This window comes from Fukomys damarensis, unplaced genomic scaffold (genome assembly GCF_012274545.1).
Source record: "Fukomys damarensis isolate Sample0158 unplaced genomic scaffold, DMR_v1.0_HiC HiC_scaffold_27, whole genome shotgun sequence".
NCBI classification, from domain to species: Eukaryota; Metazoa; Chordata; class Mammalia; order Rodentia; family Bathyergidae; genus Fukomys; species Fukomys damarensis.
The window spans coordinates 7,698,176-7,721,237 of record NW_022900939.1 but is presented as its reverse complement, the minus strand read 5'-3'; the positions used below and the strand labels follow the sequence as shown (position 1 = coordinate 7,721,237).

General features: G+C 52.8%; 1 long non-coding RNA gene across 1 annotated transcript; it reads left to right on the top strand.

Moving 5' to 3' along the window:
- Positions 1-10,636: 10,636 nt before the first annotated feature.
- On the top strand, positions 10,637-19,787 carry LOC104854142. The gene is made up of 3 exons (XR_777988.1): positions 10,637-10,693; positions 11,593-11,654; positions 19,670-19,787. It is a non-coding gene; the product is annotated as an uncharacterized LOC104854142 (long non-coding RNA).
- Positions 19,788-23,062: the final 3,275 nt, after the last annotated feature.

The window sequence follows — 23,062 nt, the reverse complement described above, 5'->3', positions numbered from 1 at the left end:
TCTCACTTGATCATTTTAAGACAGAGTGATTTGTGGTGGCCACTGAGCAGGGGGCTTTCTCCTGCTTTCCTTTAATATCGCAGCAGATACGTAAAGTTTACTGCGTGCTGTAAACATGTCAGCTTTTGCCAGGGAGATTGCTAATAAAGAACTTTGAGGTATTATTGATGGAGAAGATAATGTTTTCAATAAGACTTGCAGGGCTGCCGTGGGAGATGCTACACAGGCAACACAGAGCGCGGCTTTTGCAACGCTGACCTCGGCCCCTGTGCCATGCTGGGCCTGGTGGCCACAGGCCAGATTGCTGCCCATCGGACCGCGGTTGCTGTGACTCTTATTTTTCAACACTGTTTTCAACACCCAACTGGATTTAAGTGCTCTATCTTTTTGAAAGTGGCCCTCCTGACCATCAGGAATCGTGGGGCTTATCGGAGAGCCACAAAAGACCATTTCCCCAGTCTGATGGCTTTGGATTTATGAGTCGACCCCTGTGGATAGCAGAGAAAAAGAAATCAAGCTTTTCCACTGGAATCTCACTCTGTCGTTTTTCAAAGCCAACTTGTGAATGTAAATGGGATTCATTTTCCCCTTTATGTGAAATGTGGATTATTCTTGGCCTTCCTCCTTACAAAGAAGAAAAAAACTGTAGAAAATTTGGTCTCCATCTCTCACGTGGCCCCGGGCTGCACAAGCACAGTCCCTCGCTCTGGGGCTTTTTGTCACATCGCCCACAGGACAGTTTCATCTGGTGTTAATGTGGCCGTCACATGGGTTGGCCCTCTGAATTCCATGCTCGTTTACCATTAATCAAACGCATCATTATGAATTGTGTATGCATTTTAGAGCAGACCCAAGCAGCTCCGTAGTTAAGTGTTTTTTTTCTTTTCTTTCTTTCTTTTTTTCATTCATGTTCAGCAACAAAACTACACACATCTGCTGTGAAGATTCATGACCAACCCAGAGCGACATTCTCTGTGTTTGCCTAGCCCAGAAACCAACCACCCGAGATGACAGGTCGGTAAGCAGTGTCCAGGTAGCAGTCCTTTTTTCCCAGATAATTATTAGCAGTACTTACGGGCCACCACCATCGCCCTTGAGAACCGAAGCTGGTGAGAGAGGCCAGACAAAGCCCGCAGAGAGCTGTCTTGGCTTCCTTCTGAGAGGCCAGGGGTAGGGTGGGTGCCTCCCTTTGGCTCGGCGATTTTAGTCTTCGATTGCATTTTAGCCCAAATCGGGACTGGCCATTCTAATTTGGAAGAATGCGAAGTATTTGCAGGCAAAGCAGGGTGAGTGGGGGGTGGGGGCCAGGACAGAGTGACTGCTGGTTGCCTGTGGGACCCATGGCCTGTACTTCCCGGGACTCCTTCATCCAGTGCGGCTCTGTGGGAACATTTCTGAGTTCTAGAATCTTCCTGCCTCCTGTCAAGTGATGGGCGCTGGAGCCTTCACTGGGCCCTGGTGGTCAGCCGTCCCTGAGGATGGAACGGTTTCAGGGAAAAGCCCTTTCCTGAGTTCTGGCAGTGGCTATAGGTAGGAGACAGGGCCTGGCGTGAGACAGGACGGCCCCAGCCTGACCCTTGTGCCCCAGCGAGGTTGAAGACAGATCTGACTCAGGGTCACTGAAAGAAACTGGCCTCAGGGGCAGCAAGAGGAGACAGAGGTGGTTTGTCTTACGACCTCAGGTTTCCCTCCTGGCAGACAGTGGGCCTGGGAGAAAGAATCACCTTGCTAGAATCAGCTTTGCCCCTGGGTGGGGGCCTCTTGGAGGGACTATGTGCAGTGGGCCCCACCCTAGGCTGGGTCTCACACAAGGCCCCCTGGCCATCATCTGGAAACTCTCCTCTCTCCAGAGCCACTGTCCCCTCTTGGAAGGTCCGGGCTGCTGCTCCTTGGCGGGGTTTGGGGCATCAGAACACAGATGTTAAGCGCCTCTTCCCCGCTGTGTCTGGCGAAGCCTTCTCTTGGGCGGATATGAGGCTGGGGCACGCAGCTGGGGCACACGTGAAGAGCAGCAGGCTGTCACAGAGATAAGCTGGTGACAGCTGCTGACAGTGCAGGGGCATGTGGCAGCCCCTCTGCATGGGAGTGGGGGCAGGGCACCCCCCCACCCGGCCAAGCCCAAGGTCAGCATCTGCTACCCTGGACCCCTCTCCTTGGGGCGGTGGCCCTGATCCTGTGCTGTCAGGAACGGCCCGTCGAGGCAGGTGTGGCCTCAGACAGGAGGCAGCCCAGGCCACCCTGCTTTTCTCCACCCTTATGACTTTCGGGCCAGAATAAGGCAGGGGCATCTGAACCCTGAGCCAAGGGCTCAAAATGGCTTGCAAGAGCCCTGAGGGACAGGGCTTCGGGGTGCTGTCTGTTGAGGCCTCAGCTACTCATGGAGTGGGGTCCATAGCTTCTGGGGGCCCCTTCCTAAAGCGGCTTAATCCTACAGTGCCCCAAGGAAGTGAGAGTCTAGGACCTGGAGCTGTCTGTAATGGTTCATCACCAGGAACCCCGGGCCTGGGAGATCCTGAATTGTGAGCCTCACTTCTATGAATGAAACTGATTCCATACAGGACCCAGAGATTCTGAGACAGATCTCAGACGGAGATCTGGGGAATGATCTCATTGAACTGCTTAAGAAAAACACTTGGAGGGGATGGGAAGGAGGAATAGCTCCGGTTCCACTGGCATTTTGGTTTTCTATTCTTTTCTTTTTAAAATAGGATTTGGGTCATTTTGGTTTGAGGTTTAACAAGTCAGTGCGGCTTGTCTGGCTTTCTGTCTGCCACCTGGTTTGGGTCAGGAAAGAGAAGGGTTTCTGTTTAGGAAACAGTGCAGACGTGGCTTCCCCATGTGACAGCGTCACCTTTCTGCTCTCCTCCCCAGGGAACTACAATCCAGCCAGCTCCAGGGGCCCAGAGGGTGCCATGTGAAAGCCAAAGAGAGGCAATCGCTAGCTGTGCGGAGGTAAACACACTTTGGGTTGTTACTTTGTTTTCTGGATGTTTGGGATGGAACCCAGAGCCTCAGGCACGCCAAACACTCCGTCACCCCTGAGCTGCCCCGCCCACAAAGAAACTAAAATTGCAGAACATTTTTGTTTTAATAAATGAAATGCGTTAATATGGGCTCAGTATTTAGAGGAACGGTGCCCAGCACATAATAAACACTCCAGAAATGCCTTTTAAATACAAAGAGATGAAACTAGTTTTTTCTCACATTCTGAATCTACGGTCTCCCTCGTTGGAAGGAACCAAATTAAAGACTTCTTGCATATTCTTTCAGAAATGTTTTGCACTAATATAAATGCATGTGGGTGCACACAGTATAAAATCAACCCCAAAATGTGCATAGAAAGTAACCTGGATCGTGGATTTTCTGTTTCTTTTCCACTCCTTTTACTTAGTCCTGTACCTCTAAAGACAGACTGAGGCAGTGGGGTGGAGGAGGCTGAAGCCCCATGCTGCGGGGTTAAGTTCTGGGCGGCTGCACCCCAGCTGCAGGCTCCAGATCTACCCCAGTCCTGTCCGGGTCTCTCCACTCCCTCCTCCAGCCCACCATGGGTGCAGAGCAGCTCCTCGCTCTGCCCCCGGCGCAGGGCTCCGAGGGGCCCCTGGGCTGCAGTCGCACCAGGATGAGGTTTCCAGGGTGGTCCTGTAGACCTCTTCCCAGGACCTGCAAGAATCTTAATTCGGTTGCTTCCGGTGAGGGAGATGACAGCTCCGGTGTGGGAGAGCAACCTATTTCTAATTTCATCTGTTTTTATTTACGAGGACTTCTGCAGAGCTTGCTGCGTGCCAGGCGCAGTGGCCCTAAGTGCCACATGCGTAGACGCTCGGTTTGTTCCTCTAAAGAAGACTGGTTTTCAGTGCTTCCCAGGTACCCGTACCCTTTTCTTGGGAAGCAGCTTTGCTCTCGCTTGCTGCTGCTGCTGTCTCCCCATCGCAGGACCAGGGGTGAGGACCAGCCCCTGCAGGACACGTGTGTGCACCCCGAGATGCCCACACCCCGACCCCAGCTTTTGGACAGGTCAGGCAGCCCCCAGGTGCACCCTACAGATGCTGGCCCTGGCTCTCTGGACATCTTTGCTCGTGGCCGGTCTGATTCCCGCAGTGGCTGGGGGAGTAAAGGTCCTCAGAGGCTCCTGGGTGGGCACAGTCATTGCTCCTGACTGAATTCAGGTCCAACTCAAAGTGACCAGGGCCATGAACCAGAGCTGTTCACTGGCTGTGGGACCCTGGGCATCAGTTCGCCTTTCTTTCTGAGCCTCAGATTATCTCTAAAATGGGGCCACCAGGTGCTACCATATCTTCACTCTCAATTTGTTTTTTCAATACGGATTTTTCTGAGGGCCTCCTGGGTGCAAAACTCTTAATGCTTTCATTTTCAGACACACAATCCTCTTCACCCAATAAGAAAAAGAAGGTCTTTCCAGGGGACAAGGCATGAGGAAGTCATGGAAAGCTTTTTGGAGGAGGTGGCATTATAATTGCATCTTTAAGTTTGTGTTTTTGTTTTTACCGCGGAGACTCACTATGTTGCTCAGGCTGTTCTTGAACTCCTGGGATCAAGCAATCCTCCTGCCTCAGCCTCCATTCCTGGCTTATAATTTCATCTTGAAGGATGGAGAAGTCTGAAATGGTGGGACTTGCAATAGGGAAGAAGCGCTCAGAGATTTGCACATTTCTCAACGTTTTAGAATTCAACTTTGGCTTAGGGAAGGTGAGACTGAGTTCATTTTCCAGCCAGGTTGGATTGGCTAGCAATAGAGGGGACTGTTTCCCCATAATACTGAGTAACCCTCAGAGTCCAGCCTGTCCTGTCCCCTCTGCTCTCTCTGGAAGGAAATGGGCTGCCTCTTCTGTTTCTAACAGGGAGAGCTTAGTCACCCCCAGGAAAACTTTCCCCAAAAAACTTGTTCCCACTTTTCTTTTTCTTTTTGGTATTGGGAATCCAACTTGAGACCTTGTGTTTGTGAGGCAGGCAGTGGAACCACTGAGCTAAATCCCTCGCCCTTATTCCTACTTTTCTGGAATGAGATCTTCAGACAGACCCTCAGCCAACCTAACCCTGCCTTGCCAGGCTGTTGATCTTGAGCATTGGCAGGGGGCATCACAGCAGTGCCCACCTTGCCCAGTGAGCTGTGGTGAGGATTCCAGATGGTACAGAGGGCCGGCTTAATGCCTAGCACATACCAGTGTGTCTGAGGCAGGGAGGGCCCCACGTCTGGGCTCAAGACATCTTCTCCACGCTACGGGCCACATGGTCATGTCCGAGCTCATCTGCTGCCCATGTGGCCCCCCCGGAGAAGTGTTGTCCCTCTCTGTGCCTTTCATCTCCCTTCCCCTGTCTAAATGTCCCCACCTACCTGCCATCCCTGGAGACCCCACTGGGCAGAGAAACTGGTGACCTCTCAGAGCAAGGGGAGAAGGGCATCAGCAAGGTGGCGGCCAGGACTGGAGATGTGTGGCCCAAGAACAGTATGGGAGGGAGGCGGACCTCAGATGCCATTCCGGGGGAAAGGACCTCCGGGGTCAAGGCGGATCCCCATACCTGCTGCGGAACTGTTTTTCCTGCAACGTGTCCCCAACCAAGGTGGCAAAGAAGTACTTGGCTTTTCCTCCTTCCTCCTCTCATCTGTAAAATTGAGACATTACAGTTCCAAAATGGGCTTTGAGCCTGTAGAAATTAATCCGGTCTGGCAGGAGGTCTGAAAATAGGCATATTGTTTCGATTGGTGTTGACATTCGGATTGCGAGAAGGTTTGAAAATGTGGCTGTACTTGGCCTTCCACGCCTTCCACGCCTTCCCCTGGAACCGGCGAGGGTGACCGTGCTCTCAAAGCCAGGGCCTGGCCTTGGGCTGCCCTTGGAGGAGTCAGACTGTGCTTTTGGGTCTCAGGATGGTAAGCCCCTCAGGGAGATAGAGGGCAACCAACCATGCCAGGTGTGACCTCAACTGAACTCCCACACTGGCTTCCACGTGCGGATTTACACCAGTGCTAAAAAGCACCTGCTATTACGCCCTCTCTCTTTTTTGAGACAGGGTCTCACTATGCAGTTCAGGCTGGCCTTGAACTCACTCTGTAGCCCAGGCTGGCCTGGAATTCTTGGTGATCCTCCTGCCTAGGGATCCTGAGCACTGGGACCATAGGCGTGAACCACCCAGGCACAGGGGCCCTTCCTCAATGGCCCACTGAACCCCGGGCCTGCTCTGCTCCTGCCCGCCCCAGCCTCTCCACCAGACCTTCAGGAAGGAGTCTGGTCCCTGTGGGAGGGGACGCAGCTTCCAGCCACGTGGCCAGGGTGCTGGTGAGCAGGGCAGATGCCTCGTTTGGGGAAAGACTAGGGGCTTCGTGTGCCCAGGGCCTCGTGTCCCAGCCCTCCAGTGTCAGAGAGGCAAGGGCCATCTCTGTTGGCTTCTGTGGTTGGTGTCTCCGCTCCCGTCCCCTGCTACTACCTGGTCCAGTCTCTGAATAGCTCCAGATGGCAGGAAGACAGGTGCATGACACGCTGAATGGTCCCACTTCCAAGTTACCACCAGGATACTCTGGGTGCTGACATCCTGTTGTCCCCAGGTCTATGAGCTCACTCACTCCCAAATGATTCTCATCAGGGGTCAGAGGTAGCCCAGGTGCAGCACGAGTCCTCAGGCCCAGGAACACGGGGACAGGGTTACAAGTTAGTGGTCCCCACCATGCCCTACCACAGCCTTCCTTGCTGCCTTCTCTCCCTGGATTAGGCCCCTGGGGACAGCTGGCAGCTTCCCACCCTTACCGGTTTCCACCTGGCATCTGTCCCAGGCCCCTGTAGCTGATAGAGTCTCTGTCCCGATTTGTTCCCTGGCACCCTCTCCTCATTCTCCAAAGCTCAGCATCAGGGGCAGAGTCTGCAGGAGCCAGCGTCCAGATTCTGGTCTGTCTGGATGGTTTTCATTTGTTGGCTGCTTGGCTGGAGTTCATGCTCAGCAAACGGGGAAGGTCTGCATTCAGTTCAAGGTTTACAAAATCACTGCAGGTTGGGGTCACGGTGTGGTTAGATTTGCACACTTGGCAAGAGCAACTGCTGGGTGGCTCCGGGCTGGGACTCTGCTTGGTCCCTGCGAAGTCTGAGTGAGAGACCCCAGGTGTGGGGCAGGTTCCTGGCCAAGCTTCTGGGTGAGCAGTTGAGGCACAGTTGAGGGAGTTGAGGCTGGTTTGGGGATTTCCTGTGCCTGATACCTCTCATCCCAGGCCTGGATGTACTTCCCATGGGCAGACAGACAGGTGACTTGGGGCTGGATGTCCCTCGGCCCCAGGCACTGTGGTGTGAGCTGGAAACAGTCTCAGCTTGGGGACCTGCATCTGCCATGCACTGCTGGTGACCTGAGGCAGCAATGTGGCTTCTCTGAACTCCGTCCTCTGGTTCTTCCTAAAGCTCCATGGGTAGAAGCCACTAATGTTTGTGGAAACTCACAGAGGAGCTCAGAAATTACTAGTTTTCTGGAGCTCTACCAAGACAGGCTGGGCGTCTTTGATCCTGGTCTTCCCACGTGAGCATGATGCTTGGCCCTGTCCTCAGACCGTGAGTCCTCAGCGCCACCCCAGTGGCCTCGCGGTTATTCCTTATTCCTGTCAGTGTGAACGTCAGGCCTCTGAGGAGAGCCCTGACCTGGCCTGGCTCGCTTGGAAGGAGCCCCTCTCTGGGCACAGCCAGCTTCCCACCCTGGACACGAGGCCCTGGTCACCTCCTGAGGGTGCTCCCCTTGCCTGCCAAGGCCTGTCACCTCCTGCCCCTGAGCTGCCTAGATCCATTTCCCTCTTCTCCGAGGGGTCCGACTCTGGTGACAAGCAGCTCCCACAGTCTTCGGGCTTTTTGTTTCTGGATCAGCGTCCTGCAGCTCAAGGCCCTTTGGTAGGTACCCAGATGTTCTGGACTGCCAGCCATGGTTTAGTTGCCATTGCCCCTGCAACTGTCGGCCTAGTAGCCTTGTATTTGGGTCTGTAAATAATGACTTACTGAGCACATTTCTATCCAGGACACTAAACGCTTACAGCATTCTGGGAGGTGGCACCATTAGTACAATGCCCATTTGGCAGATGTGGAGTAGGAGGCTCAGAGAGGTTAAGGAGCATGCCCAAGTCCTCATAGTTCGCAGTGCTGGGACAAAAAGCCAGGTCTCCGGCCCCCTGCGGGGACATCTACTCAGTCTCCAGACAAAGTGCCCAGTCTGGAACATGGGCAACTGGGTCCTGAGTCTCCTCAGCCTCTGACTTGCCTGGGAATCTGAATCTCTTGGGGGCTATCCTCATGTGGGGCAGGGAGGGTGAGGAATGCTGCAGCCAGTGGCCCCTTGGCCTTGGAGGACATGAGCAGCTGCCTCACTGGGCACCACCTGCACAGAGGGTGGCACAGGTCATGAAAGGTGAACCTGTCTGGAGCAGGACGGCCCAGGGTCTGTGGCGGGGCCGCCTGCATGACACTCCAAGAAGCTTAAGTCTTAAATCTTAAGAGTGAGCCTGGCTCAATCCTCGGGTCTGTTCTGCTCCACCAGAACCTCCTGCCCCTCCCACCATTCTGGGCTTCTTCCTTCCCTGGCCGAGCAGAAACCCAGGCCTTGCCGGCTGATGCCCCAGGGTCCCATGGCTGTGTCACTGCAGCAGGGTGACTCTGCTCTCTCCCAAGAGGATCTGCTCTCACTCCCACCTGCCTTGTTGCTGCAGGGCTCCTGGGCTCTAATGTGCTGGTTGGGGACACAGACGGCCTTTGCGAAGGCCCTGCCACCTCTGAGACTGAAAAGCCAACCTTTCCTAGGGGAGCCACATTTGCATGCATGACAATCTACTTTATCAACAATTTTCATGGGGTTTTCTGTCCACCTTTGGGGATCTCTGTCCTCACTGCCCTCTTCCATTTTCCCACCAGCCATCTACTTAGCTATGCTGGATCGCTCGTCCTCTCTTCTGACGCTGGGACTAAACCTCGGACCCTATGCTTGCTAGGCAAAAGTTCCACCACTGAGCTACATCCCCACCCTTTTCGATTGTATTTTGAGACAGTCTCAAAGTTGCACAGGCTGGGCTCAAACTTGCAGTTCTCCTGCAATCCTCCTGTGCAGCTGGCATCCCTGTGCAGTTGGCTGGTCTCTGGGCTTCCACTCCTGCCCCGGAGGATTGTAAGGTGCCAGTACGACTTGGGCTACCTCTCTGACCACTCCTCCCTAACCACCCACTTCTCTGTGCATCCGCATTGGCCTCTTCCTGGTGAGTTTCCCATGGCCCAGGCTGCACCTTCTGTCTGGCTGCTCTTCCTACACTCCCAGGTGGACCCTTCTCCTCCTGTGGGCTTCCCCGAGGCCAACCTGTCACCAAGTCCCTGTCTGTCACCCCATCTCAGTCTCAGCCTCCTGCCCCCAGTGCTTGCTTTTTTTCCCCGCCCTGTCATTCACAAGGGCCCTTGGGAGCAGGTTCCAGGGCTCAGGACCTAAAATGATATTTACAACTTTTCTCTCCTTTTATTAAAGAGTCTATGCCACCTGCCCTCCAAATTTTAGCTTCCACCAAAGCCTGGATTTGCTTGCACCTGACAACTTCTCTGTTTCATTTGGATTATTTTTATCTCCCTCTATCTTTGAAATGAAAATTTAAGAAGATAGTGGTTGTCTCTTTGTTTTTGGTACTGTTTTTGGTACCAGGGATTGAACTCAGGACCTTGCGCTTGCAAGGCAGGTGGCAGAACCACTGAGCTAAATCCCTGGCCCCCGTTATCTCTTTTCTAAAGGTGTTTTACCCTCAAAGTCTAGAATAGTGACTGCATATAGTAGGAGTTCAAGTAATCTATGCAGAGAGAGTGTGTGCGTGTGTGTGTGAGTGTGTGTGTGGGTGTGTGTGTGTGTTTTAATTTTTGAGGTCTTCAGATCTAACACCAGCCTCCTTGACAGTCTCAGAGCCCATACCCAGCCCCAGCCCTAACTGTTCCCCCCTCCAACACTTCCCCTGTCCATAGTGCCTCCTGCACTTGACCCCAGTCACCTGCCCTTCCTTCCAGGTACACTGAGCCTCAGACTCAGGGCCTTTGCACGTGTTGTTGCTGTACTCTGGATGCTCCTTCTTTCCTCAGAGCCTCCATGTCCTTACTTGAGTGTCACTGGCCCACCCAGGCTCAGCCAATCCTCGGGCTGTGTTCCTTGGGGCTTTAGAATTTCTCTTCCCAGCTTTCCCCGCCATAGTCACACAATCTGCATCCCTGCTAGTTTAGTACTTGCTTCCCTGAGGACTGTGAGTGGTACGCAAGGTCATGCTCATCTTAGTACCGCTGTCACTAACATCTCGCCTGGCATATGGTCCTTAACTAGAATCTCTGAAGAAATGAAATAAAGCACAAAACGGAGAAAAGATGAGAATCAAGCACCGTGAATACAAGCATAAACAAGTTAATGGAAACGAGGGGCTCTCTGAGGTGGGCGTGGTTTAGAGAGGACCCAGTCTGCAGCTTGCAGAATTTGAGCCTAGCGCCGCCCAGCCTGCTGCTACATTTGCGCATGTGCATACGCATACAGTAGTGCGGGCGTATATACGTACGTACAGGAGCACGCAAATGTGTACGTGTGTGTGCACGCGTAAGTGTTGCAGTGGGTATCCGGCCGGCAAAAGGAGCAGCAAATGGACAGATCACGGCTCTGCTTTTATCTGATCATACACTAAACTTCTGCTTCTGATTTTGTTGAACAAGTAAGATTTGCAGCCAGAATCCCGTAGCATTTGGGAAACTGCTGGTCTGATCAATCAGTCCCCGTTTTGTGGGTGGAGAAATCAAGGCCCTGTGAGGCCCAGGTACTTGCTCAAGATCCAGCCCAGCGTGAGTGAGCTATGGGGCTGGACTTGAATACCCACTTCTGGCCATCCGGTCCACTCTGACTTTGGCAGAATCTCCAGTCATCTTGACTGTGACCAGGAAGCTGAACACCTGGATGCCTGTATCTCCCAGCATCACCAAGCTTTAATCTTATTGTGTGATTCGGGATAATTTCAGTAGTAGGGGACATGACTTTCTGGCCGCATGTGGTGAAAATCACAATGTCAGATTCAGACCTGGAGGAAATTCCCAACAAAGCTGTCCCTGACCACCCCATCAGGTTCCCTCTCCCCAGTTTGAAGGATTGTTTTAAATAAGGGTGGGTATAATTAAATGTATATGTGATATCTGTTCTGTTTTCTGTGCACACACACACCAATGAATTCTTTAGCCAAACAGATTGAGCAAAGAGATTTTATTGGCTCACACACACATCTGCAGCTTGATCTAGTTTTCTCTCTGTCTCTCAGCCCATTGCCTGCTCACCCTCTCTGTGTCCAGGCTCTGGGTGGCCCCTCCTGAAGCTCCAGGAGCCAGAAGGAGATTAAGATCCTGCTACCAAGAGAAGAGTAAAAGGATGTCCATTGTGATCCATCCATCCGTGTGAGCACAGATACAATTTTAACACAATGTGGACATTACAAGTCACCCTCCGTTTTTTCATTTAATAAATGTTAAGTATTTCCCCACGATAACCACTGCTTTATGGTTGATTAATTTTGGCAGCAGGCTTTAATTAGGCAAATGAGCTGTGACTCCTAATTGTTCCCCACAGGAAGGAGACTCCAGAAGCATTCTGGGGACCAGCCCTTCGGAGTGACCAGTTGCCTGCAGAAGGTCAGTGTTCGTGTGGTCAGGACCTCAGGCCTTGCTGTGAGATTGGCCTTAGTCTCTCACTCCGGGTTCGCCTCTCTCCTCTGGGAGCCCTGGCTACCCCAGCTTCCTGTGCTTCTTGCCTTGCTTGGTGGCAGGAAGTAGATTCTCACTTGTGCTAGGTGGTAGTAACTCGTAGCTGGCAGCATTTCCCTTGCTGCTGTGGATGCACATTATTTGTTCTTTATAGCTAAAACAATTGGACTTCTCACATTGTTCCCAAAGGTGAGGACATGGCTGGGAATGGAGCGCTGGCTCCAGAGGTTAGGGCTGGTAGTCTTGTCTCACTGGAGGCAAACTCTGGGTCCCTGGGCAAAGCCTGACCTCTGAGCCTTGCTTCCTCCTCTGGCTACGGGAGGAGTTGTGACTCAGGGTTAATGATCTAGGGACCTAAGCTCTCAAGCAGAGTGCCTAGGATCTGCCAGGACTTGTATCTGTTACAGTACATGGTGCAAAGGATCCAAGCTTTGAAATCAAACAGACCTGGTTTGGGACATAGCTCCATGCAGCTTTCCTTCCAGAGGCTCCTGGTTCCTATGTTGGATAACTGTGCTGACAGGTTTGGGGGCCTAGATAAAGTGACTTATGTGAGCCTACCTGGGTCTTCCTTTTCCTTCTCTTTCTGTTCTGCCTGAGCAATGGGATGCATTGGCAGCCCACTGTTTGGTGTGTTCTGGTGCTCTTGGGGTTCTGTCAGGGATTTAGAGCCTGCTCTTATTATTATCTTAGAGTTCCAAAGCCTAGGGGTTGAGGCCACAGAAATCCACAGTCTCACAATTGCAGAAGCTATAAGTCCAAAATCAGGATGACAGCAGGGTTGGTTTCTAAGTCGTCTCTCCTTGTACGTGGCTATTTTCCTTTGCTTAGTCTCCCCTTTTCGTTTGCCTGTGTCCTAACCCCACCCTTACTAGAGATTGAACCCAGTTATCCAGCTTTCTGTCCTCTTGCCTTAAATTACGCAGGTGTGTGTGACCATGACTGGCCTAATCTCTTTCTATAAAGACGCCAGTCAAGTTGGATTTGTGACCTATGACCTCATTTTGCTTTTCATTATTTCTTTCAAGGGGGCCTGTTTCTAACTACAGTGACATTTTGGAGCTCCTGGGGGATAGGGCTTTAATGTAAGAATTTGGGAGAGTGACACAATTCGGTCCATGAGCAAGAGCTTTAAAGCAAATTCCTCTCCCTCCGCATCATTTGTGATCATGGTGTCCGGGCTTTGGGCCTTGGGGTTTTTTGACCCTCTAGGGTTTCCTTCCCAAATGGGCCTATCTCTGAATGGAGGCTCCTATTCTTGGCTGGAGATCAGCTTAGCCACTGGGATGGGTCACAGGGAGGCCAGAGACCCAGGAGGGGAAGCCCGCCGGCCGGTGTAGGTGTCAGCAAGGCAGAGTGCTCTGCAGTCACGGTGTTAGAACAACACCTTGGCCAGTCCTGGGCGCAGCCACACTGAGGGACCTCTTCACACCTGACATTGCCACATCCCAGGCTTCTAGATGGCTCTGTGGGAGGCCAGTCCTTAGGGGCACCAGGGAGAAGACACATGTGGGTGAGATGGGCAGACCGGCAGGAGGATCTGGGTGAGGATGATCTTGTAGGCAGCCACACCCTGTGTTTCCCAAGGCTCCTCTCCAGCCCCCTGCCTGCAGACTGATGCCCACTGTAGGCCAGGCCCAAGCACGGCTGTAACCTCAGGCCCTTGGGTGCTACCTGACATCCTTGACATTTGTCTCTAGCTCAGCAATGCTCCTCAGTGATCCTGTGACCTCATTCCTCTGGCTGAGAACTGGGCAACACAGTGGGGTCCTACAACAAGAAGGCCTGGATGATCCTGTGGAAGATCCCCTGCCTGGCCAGAGGTGTGCTGGGTAGGGACGCAGGTGGAGGACACAGTACTGGTTTCATGAAAAAGAGGATCCGGGTCCAGGTCAGGTAGAAACATTTCCATCTTTGGAGCACAGAAGATGGGGAGATAAAACAGCTCAGGAGAGTTTACATCTGATGTGTATAGGAATTTAGAAATTTAAGAATTTGCCTGAACAGCGGTTTGCCCATAGACTTTGACAAAATCCACAGGGGTGCACATGATGTATATCAGGATTTCATTTTTATCAGATTCTGGGTAAAAGGAAGCACATAAATTCGTCTGGTCATCAGACAAGAATAAAATCATCTGCCGTGTTTCCCTTTTTTACTTTGTCCACCAGGAGACTCTGGGTAAAATCTAGGGATCAGTAGCTGTATCTTTCTAATGCTGGCTTTTGATACATTTCCCTTTTGACTTCTTCAAACTGATATGTGTTACTTAAATTATGTACAAGTATAAAATTAAAGGAACCACTACATGTGGAGAATTATTTGGCATGGAATCTGAAATATGATAGATACTGATTGTGTAGGGAGGATGAAGAATGCCAGCTTTTGTAACGTGTGATCTGATTTTATTTATTTAGCAGTATTTATGATATTTACAAGTACTTTGTTAATGCTTTACAAATATTAATCCATTTCATTTTTGTAATAACTCTAAGAGGTGTGTGGTACCATCATGCCCATTTTGCAGATGAAGAAACCAAGGCAGATGGGAGCTAAGTAACTTGCCTAGAATAATATAGGTAGAAAGCCATTATCAGAATTCAGGCAGCCTGGGAAGGGACCCATGTTTCTTGACCGTCTATGCTGTCTGATTGCTAGGCCTCCTATGGCCAAGGATCCCTCAGTGCAAAACTGATGCCACTGAAAAATTGGATCTTAAATTTTATTTGATTCTAATTGTCTTAGTTACTTTCTTGGTGCCGAGACAAAATACCCAACACCCAAAGTTAAAGGAGGAAAGGCTTATTTGGCTCACAGTTTGGAGAAGTTTTGGTTCATCGTTGGCTGGCTCCAAGGCAAGGTGGCATGGTAAAGGGCACCACAGAGGAGAAACAGTTCATGGCAGGCAGAAGGCAGCAAGGCAGTGAGCAGTAAGCAACAAGCAACAAATAACAACCTGCTTTCTGATGGTTATATCCTATCCAGGCTCCCCATTCTTAAGGTGGTAGCACTCATACCCAAGGTGGGGCAGCCTTAATCCTAGCATTGCACCATGAATCAATCCCAGTGTCACATCCTTGATCCCAGCATCACACACCCTAGATCCAGCCACTTCTGAGGCTTGGGGGGGATATCTGGACACAAGCCATAAAATAATTTAAATAGCTACATGTAGCTCAGAGATGCTCTATCAGACAGGACAGCTCTAAACCACTGTGAACTGCAACCTCTCTGTTCTGCCTGACATTGGTGGGAAGGAAATTTGGGGCAAGTTAGTGTCATTGATTCCAACTTGCAAAAAGGATTTAAAAAATTCCCTTCTCCTCCTCCACATCCTCCTCTCCATCCTTTTCCTCTTCCTTTGTCACCATAGCCAGGTTTACCCAGCCAGAAAGGGCCAGAGCTGGAATTTGAACCAAGAAAATAAATGACTAAGCCAAATTTTTCCCATTAAAAAACCCCCGAAAATGTGTTCCCTTATGAGTCCTCAGGTCACAGGCTCATCTGTCCCCTTCAAAGTGAGATTTCTCTTGTAGCCTAAAGTCAGCACTTTTTGATGAAAGGAGGAGGAAGACAGAGGTGGTGGGCGGAGGCGGTGTAAGTGCTGGATCAGCAGGCTTGTAAGTGCTGGAACAGCTGGTGGGAGCCCGTGCATCCTAGGGGAGGTCCTGGGGCACTTTGGGACACGGAGACCGGGAGCTGGAGCCAGCAGCAGTGTCGTCTCCACTGAGAGAAGAGTCGAAATAAGATACCTGAGTTTCCTCATCTTTCTGGGGGCAAGGGCCAAGACAGCATCTGAGAATACATCTGGCCAGTGGGTTGTCCTGGATCGGTACTTATCCCCGGGGCAGAGCCTTTGGGGGATCCCATGGGGGAGAAGCTTGGGTGCGGCACAGTCTCCAGTCTCCACCGTGGGTGAAGGGAAGGAAGAGCTGCTTCTCGGGTGGAGGGTCGGTGGGTGGAGGGCCGCAGCGCATGGCTGTCAGCTGAGATCACCGCCTTCTCCCTTCCAGCTGCCTGGGGATATTATGAGGTTGCAGAGACAGCAAGAGGAAGCGCAAGCTTGGGGGCCTCTTTGGGGAGCTGGGGAGGGGAGCAGAGGAGTCAGACGTTAATGAAAAAAATATTGCATGTTCGAGGTGACCGAAAGGGTTTGGGGCTTGCGGGGTCAGGGTCTGGCGTTGGCTGGAAGCACATCCCCCAGATGCAGAGGGGCCAGGCTTGGGACAGCTGCCGAGGAGGGGCTTGGTGCAGGCCCAGCTGACTCGGCCCCAGCGGGAGCTATGATCCCAAGACCCTCAACCCTGGGGAGATGCCAGGTTGGGACTGCTGCGAGTTCTTGGAGCCTAAATGTCTGGATGGGCCATGCCTGCCTGGTCTACAGCTTTTCAGAGATGCCTGGGCATGGGGAGGGGGAGGCTAGGAGGAGTTTTGGGGATACCTCCTAGCACCCCTCCTCATTTGGCTACTAGATAATTCCTAGACTTGCAGAAGGCACTCAGCAGCTGACTAGTACCCCAGTATGACCCTTCTCCCCATATCAGAGAAATCCAGTCACAGACCTTGTCCTCTCTTCTGTGAGGCACCCCCAGTTCACAGCTGGGTAGACAGAGGTTCAGAAAGGTTGAGGCCTTCAGCTACTTGACTGACAGAAGGTCGGGCTGAGTCCTCATTTGGAGCTTTGAGGGAAGAAACTCTGTGATTTATGCTACCCCTCCCCCCACTTCCTTCTAGATGCCAACAGAACTTCTAAAGGCCTAGATCCCTTGAGAGAGAACCCCAGCCTGGAGGGCTGTGGGTCTGCAGGCTGCTGTTGCAAAAGGCAAAGGTCCTATTTCTTAGAAGTCACACCCCGGGAAAGCTGAAGGACTAGATCAAAGCCATGCTGGACCCAGAGCAGGCTCTGATCATGTGGCACCCCATTCCTGTGTCCGAGCCAGATTCCATCATGGTGGGACTTCCTTTCTGCATGGGGCAAGAGGCCCAGCAGTGTGTTTTGAAACACATGGAACCCACTGATTCCCGTGGACTCCTGATTTTCCCCATGAGCTGGCTTGCGGACAAATGTATCTTTTAGTCACTGCAGGATCCCAGGGTGGGTACTGACCCTGTCTCTTATGGGCCTGCAATCTCCTCATGGCCCAGCCACACTGGGGAGATGGTGAATGAGTGCGTCTGAAAGCTGGCAGGAGCCTCAGACGGGATGCCCTGCCTCCTTCACGAGATGGCAGCTTCCCGTCTTGTGCACCTGAGAGCCTCTCCCAGTTACAGCGAGCCTCAGTCCTCTCCAGACTGGAGAGCCAGTAGTCTCAAAAGGGACTGTGGGATCATCTCATCTAACTTCCGGTTGACACAGTGAGGTTAAACTGAGTCCCAGAGAGGGGAGGCACTGGGGAACCTTTCAAGGTCCTTCCTAGCTAGCCATGAGGATAGCCAAGAAAATGGACAGCCCAGAGTCATGCCCAGAGAGGTTCTGGGAGGCATCTGCCCTGGATTTTCGGAACCAGTGCCCTACTGCACAGGTTTCCTCTCCTGCCCTTCAGGGTGGTTTCTGTCGGCCTTGGAAATGCAACCCTGTTCCACGGAGGGGTAGAGAACCTCCAGCAGGTCCCCAGGATGCAAGGCAAAAGTGTTCAAAGAGCCGCCCCCCACCCCACTGAGCTCTCTGGACCTAAGAGCTCCTGGTGGCAAGGACACCAAGTCGGGGCCACTTTCTGGCCAGGACCTGAGTGTCCCATGTGCCAGGCTCTTCCTGCTGGGTTGGTTTCTTTGGTCCCCTGCTGGGGCCTGAGCATGTAGGGCCAGATGACTCCCAGGTACCCAGGGCTGGGAAATGCAACGGGTCAGCAGGCAGACTATACACCCGGGTCTGGCCTGGCGTCTGCCCCTCCTGCTTCTCTCAAAAATAGCAAATGAGAACTGATTTTAAACAAATCTTAATTGTTCATGTTGCTTTCAAAATTTCATTTCTGGCCACTTCAATCCTCTTCCCTTTTCCTCTGTTTTAAATTGAAGTTGTAAATTCCTGGTTCCCTAAAAACAAAAACAAAAACAAAAGCCTCTCCAAGTCTAGAGAGATATAGCAGGTCGGGACAACGGGCTCCCTGTGTCTTCCCCAGAACAAGGGCTCCCGTATTTCTGTTCAGAAGCAGAACGGCTGTTTTTCCCTGACACAATGTGGTTCTAATATGTATCAACAGAGCCAAAGAAAAGCACCCCCCCTCTTTTTTTTTTAAGAAGTTAACTTCATTTCGAGAACTTGTGTGTTTCTCATTAGTAACGCTGTCTTTTGAAATCCAGCCGAGAGAGGCAATTCCAGTTGAAATCAAAACTGATATGTGCGGGTTTGACTTAAATGTCGCTCCATCCGCCTGCTCACTGCTACAGAGGTGGGGCAGGCGGGGCATCGGGCCAGCTCTGGGCTCCTTGTGTCCTGTTGGGGTGGTGGGGGAGCCCTCGAGGGTGGGGACGGTTCATCCTTGAGTGCGTCTCACCTGGTACAGGAGTGGATGTGAGACTTTGAGGCTTGGAGAGAGGAAGGCAGGACCCTGTGGCCTCGTGACCTGGATGCCAGGGGCCTTCCAGAAGGCAGAGGCCGCCAGGCACTCTGGAGCCGCCATCTGAGAAATTTGTACATGACAGAGTGCACCCCTTGTCCCTTGAGGACACCATCACTCCCCAAGCACGAGGCTTTTCTTTTTTCCACTGTTGTAAGTGGAAAAACTCCCACTTATAACTTCTCGGGCCAGTTTCGGCACTTCTGTCCCATGAGCCCAGGCCTCTCAGAGAATATTAGAAGACTGGAAAATCTCTCTGTGGTCAGCCGTAAGGCTGTTCGTCCTTCCCGCGAACAGGGCCACTTTCTCCCGTGTCTGGATGCAGCGTCTTCTGGATAAACGAGCAGTTTTGGCTCCTACTGAGAAGGCAGAGGGCCAGTCCTCCCAGACTTCTCCTCCCCTCAGTCCACCAGCCCCAAATTGGATTTTTTTCCCCTTAATAAAAACCTGTTTTGTTCTTAGGAGAGCCGATGCAGGCTGCCCCACACACCAAAGAGATTTGCTTCAGGGATGACAGAAACTAACAGGATCGTTTCCGCCACCCGGCCCCCACCCCTGATAATCAAATTTCCCCCATTCTTCACGACCCAGCAACGTCCTTCCTTCCAGGGGAAATCTTTCCCCACCCTCCAGATCTCAGGGATGGCTCCAACCTTCGAGTTCAGCAGCCTGAACTGTCCCTTTCTTTACCTTGGATGGGTGATACCCTTCCATGCAAAGGTCTCTTGTCCTTCGTGACTGGGGCCCTGCAGACATTCTGCCACATCCTCTTCACTGGCCCTGTGCCTTCCTTGAGCGTGTGGATCTTTCCCCTTCTGTGACCCCCGCTCCTTATCTTGCAGACCCAGCACAGGGACTGCAAACAAAGACACTATTTCCTAAATGACTATTAAGGCATTTTCTGACTTTAAACGGTGTTCTTGCCCAGCCCTTTATTGATGACTCCCTTAGAAAAAGAACGTTTCTAATAGATGACCAGGAGAATGTTTTTCTTGGGTCACTTTCTCTTGAAGGGCACTTGTGGTCCTGGTAGTCATGATGCTTGGATATGTTGGTGGCCACCGTGTCCTTGGCCTGGGCTTCTGCATTGTCTTGCTCCGAGAATGGATGGCTCTGTTGGGAAATCTCAGCTCTGCAATGGAGGAGACTGAGAGCCTTCTCCCAACTTTTAGGTGTGGGAAGGGGGAAGTGGAGGTTGAGGCACGACAGTTAGCCAGACCTGCCAGCAGGACAGGCCCACCTCATCCCTGTGCTGGGACCCTGGGCAGCCGAACCTCAGATCCCCCACCTGTACCAGAGGGCCCATTGTGGTGTCCTCCTTGCAGGGTGTGCTGTGGGTGGAATGAATTCACAGGAGTCCTGTTTTTCTGCAAACCTGATCCTTAGGGGCCAAGCACTATACTGAGCATGTGACGTTCAAGAAGAGGTGGACAGCTCACACCTCAGGGATCCGAGTCCTTCCTGCCCCTCAGCCCACTGCACTCATGGGGACAGCTCCCTCCACGACCCAGCGGGTGTCTCCTCTCCGTGGCCCTCCTCATCTGTACCAGGTGTGATGGAGACGTTATGGCCGACATTTAAATGAAGAAACTGGATACAGTAGCAGGTACATCGGCATTCCTCCCCCTAGCTTCAGACGCGCTCCTCCGGCATCCCTCCACGTCCTGAAGCAGTTCTGGAGCCCTCTTTCCTGAGGGTCTTTATGGGTTATAATCGAGAAAACAAAACAGAGACGTGATGGGTGATTCTGACGAGTGCTATCCGAAGGAAGGTTAGGCTCCTAAACACAAGACGATCAGTGACTTCATCCACCTTATTTATTCTCTCTGGAACCGTATGACGTCTGGCTCTTCTCCAAAGTCAGAATGACCATGAAAGGGAAATGTTTTGAATCGAGTCAGGACCTGGAAGCAACCAGGACAGTGCCACTGAAGACACTCACAAAAGAGGGCTTCCAGAAAGTGGCGGAATGACGGGCTAAGGGTGTTTGAAGGGTGGAGGGGGATCTTGAGGGGACTGGTGGCGATGTGTCTTTTACTAATATATTTTTAACAATTTAAACACACACTGTATTTTTCTGCCACACCTCCTGTCTAGCGTATGTTGTGTGAGCTGCTGACTCCTACTAGAAACTCCCAGACAGCCAAGGCTGGGTCTGCTTTCACTCTATTTACCTAGGGCCTGACCCTAGGTAAATTACTTAATAAACATTAGTTTGCCTCTGCCCTGAATCCCTTTCACCAGTTAAATTCTCTGTCAGTCCTGCGTCAAGGAATAGCAGTGGGGGCCCCTGCGACCACAGAGCCTTGATGTTGGAGGCGCACAGAGACATCCTCTCCTGGCTGCAACGGGCAGGAACAATCCCTGCGTCCTTCCTCTTGCAGGTGACTCGGTGTTTGGCAACCGCCCTCAGTCTCCACCCGATCCACCTCTTGCCTGCTCAGGGATGCGCTCTGAGGCTGCCTCTGAGAAGCCTTCCTCGAGGCTCTGCCGTGTGCTCTGCTCTCTACAGAGAACTGCGGGTCCTGTTCACTGGAATGCCACTCGCCAGGGTCTCGATGACACTTTATGCAATGAGCTGCCTGCCGGTGGTGTGGTCCCAGCCCCTCTTCCTGGTGCTGGCACCTGAGGGCTCAGGGTAGCAGCCAGCCAGGGACAGAGCCGTCCTGCTCCCTGCTCCCCAGGCAGGCTGACCTCTGAACCCAGGGCCGCGGAGGACTCCGTCCGCCCAGGAGCAGCTGGAGCGGCCGCCCGTGGGCCGGCATTGCTGAAAGGTCCTAATTAGCTCATTTCCCGGCCCTGTGGGCTGCGTGCAGGGCCTGGTTCACCTTTGACCTTGCCCCATCTCGTTCAATTTAGCGGCGCAAGGTTCACTGTGGTGTCAGGGTGGGGACAGGGAAAATGTCCCTCGCCTTGAAATAAAACCACTCCTCTGGCTGCCCTGCCCTGAGACCTTGGAACCCTCCCTTCCCCTGCCTGGTTCTGACAGGGACAGGTTCAGAGGCCCAGCTTCCAACTCGGCCTCTGCCACGTGATGGGCAGCTGTGTAATCTCTGACAAGTGACTCACCCTCTCTGATTCCATTTCTTCCACGGTGAGGACACAGATCCTTTCCTAGTGGCCAGGAGGATTCAGTGGGTAAGGCCCGTAAGGCCCGGGGAAGATGTAGAAATCTCTCTATTCAATCCATTCTTCTCAACTCTCCCCTCACCAGAGGCCCCAGAAGGGCAAGCACCACGTCTGGCCTGCCCCTCCTTGTATGTCCAGCGACTCACACAGGTCGGGGACGCATTGGGAGCCTCCTCCTGCCTCTCTTTAATCAGCAAGTATTTACTGAAGACCGCCTGGGTGCCCGCCCCGGGCTCCAGAACTGTCTGATGAGTGAACAAATGCCTTCTTCATTTCTGCCAAGCAGTGAAGATTCTGTGGGTTCAGCTCTGGGCATGATGGGGGCAGGAGGCCAGCACAAGCTGGAGCTGAGTTCGGGTCCCTTCGGAGAGGGACACCGTCTGGTTTCCCTGTCCCCAGCCCCATCCGGACAGAACTCCCGAGCTCCCTGCCTTCCTCCTCTGTTGCTGTTACTGACTGGCGGGGAGAGCATTTTGAGGCAGGCGCAGGATCAAGTCTAGGAGCCTCGCGCTTGCTGATACCCTTGAGCCGCTTGGTGCTTCCCGTTGGGTCCCCAGCTGCACGACAGAGAGAGGAAATCTGGGCTGCCTAGAAGGAGCAGCACGACATGCTCCAAAGCTAGGGAGACACTGGCCGCAGATGGAACTGGGTGTGGGGCTGGGTGCATGGTGGGGTCACCTTCTCCATCCTGTATCGGGTTTAAAAATATAGCCAGGGAGAGTTGAGAATCGGAGTGGATGGGCAAACGCCTTCTCCTTACTCAGGGGCTGCAGAGGGAGGTGTGGGGGTGTCAGAAACCGTGTGCCATCCTGGGGTTTACAGGATCTTTCCCTAATAAAGCAAAGGGCCAGGGGCCGCGCATTCCAGGGGACCTAATTAAAACCACTGAAGGTTATTTGGAATAACAGGCGCTGCCTCGGAAGCACTTGCCATGCTAATTCAAACAAGGTGATTACGGGCGATTAGTGAGCCCTAATGCGTTCAGGTTAAACCCTGCCCAGCGGAGGATGCCAGCGGCCAGGCCACATCCTGTGGGTCTGACCAGGTCTGACCCGCTTGGAAATTCTGTGGGGTCACTGCCAAGCGGACTCATCCTTCCTCAGCCCCCTACCCCCCAGAGGTGGCCCAGGGCAAACTCTTTGCAGGGGTGGAGGAGGCTGCCCCACCTTCAGGAGTAAACCCGAGCAGCCTCACCTGCTCCACAGAAGCTGCCCCTGCCCACCTCTTCGCCAGCCCCTGCACCCTGACGGGGAATGTCCGGGCACACCTCACCGGCTTGACATCTCACTGGGTGCTGCACCCCGACATTCACTGGCACTCCTCATTTAGTCCCCCAGAGCCAGCACCGTGGTTGTGGTCATCCCCCAGTGACAGCAGGGACGGGGACCTCGGGGAAACTGAGGCACTGCTTAGGGTCACCTGCGGGTGAGGGGCAGGGCTGGCGTCAGACTCCTGGGGTCACCGATGCTGAACCCCGTGTTTGAGATTCCTCAGTTGTAGCACTCTGCAGAGGGCATGGGGCTGCTACCAAGCATGGAGTGGGGCTTGGTAAGGAAGGGCAGGGGGGGCACTGGGTAGATGGTGGGCACAGAGACCCACGACGTCCTGGCTTAAACTACCTTAGACAGGAACATGTGGGCGCCCAGAAGC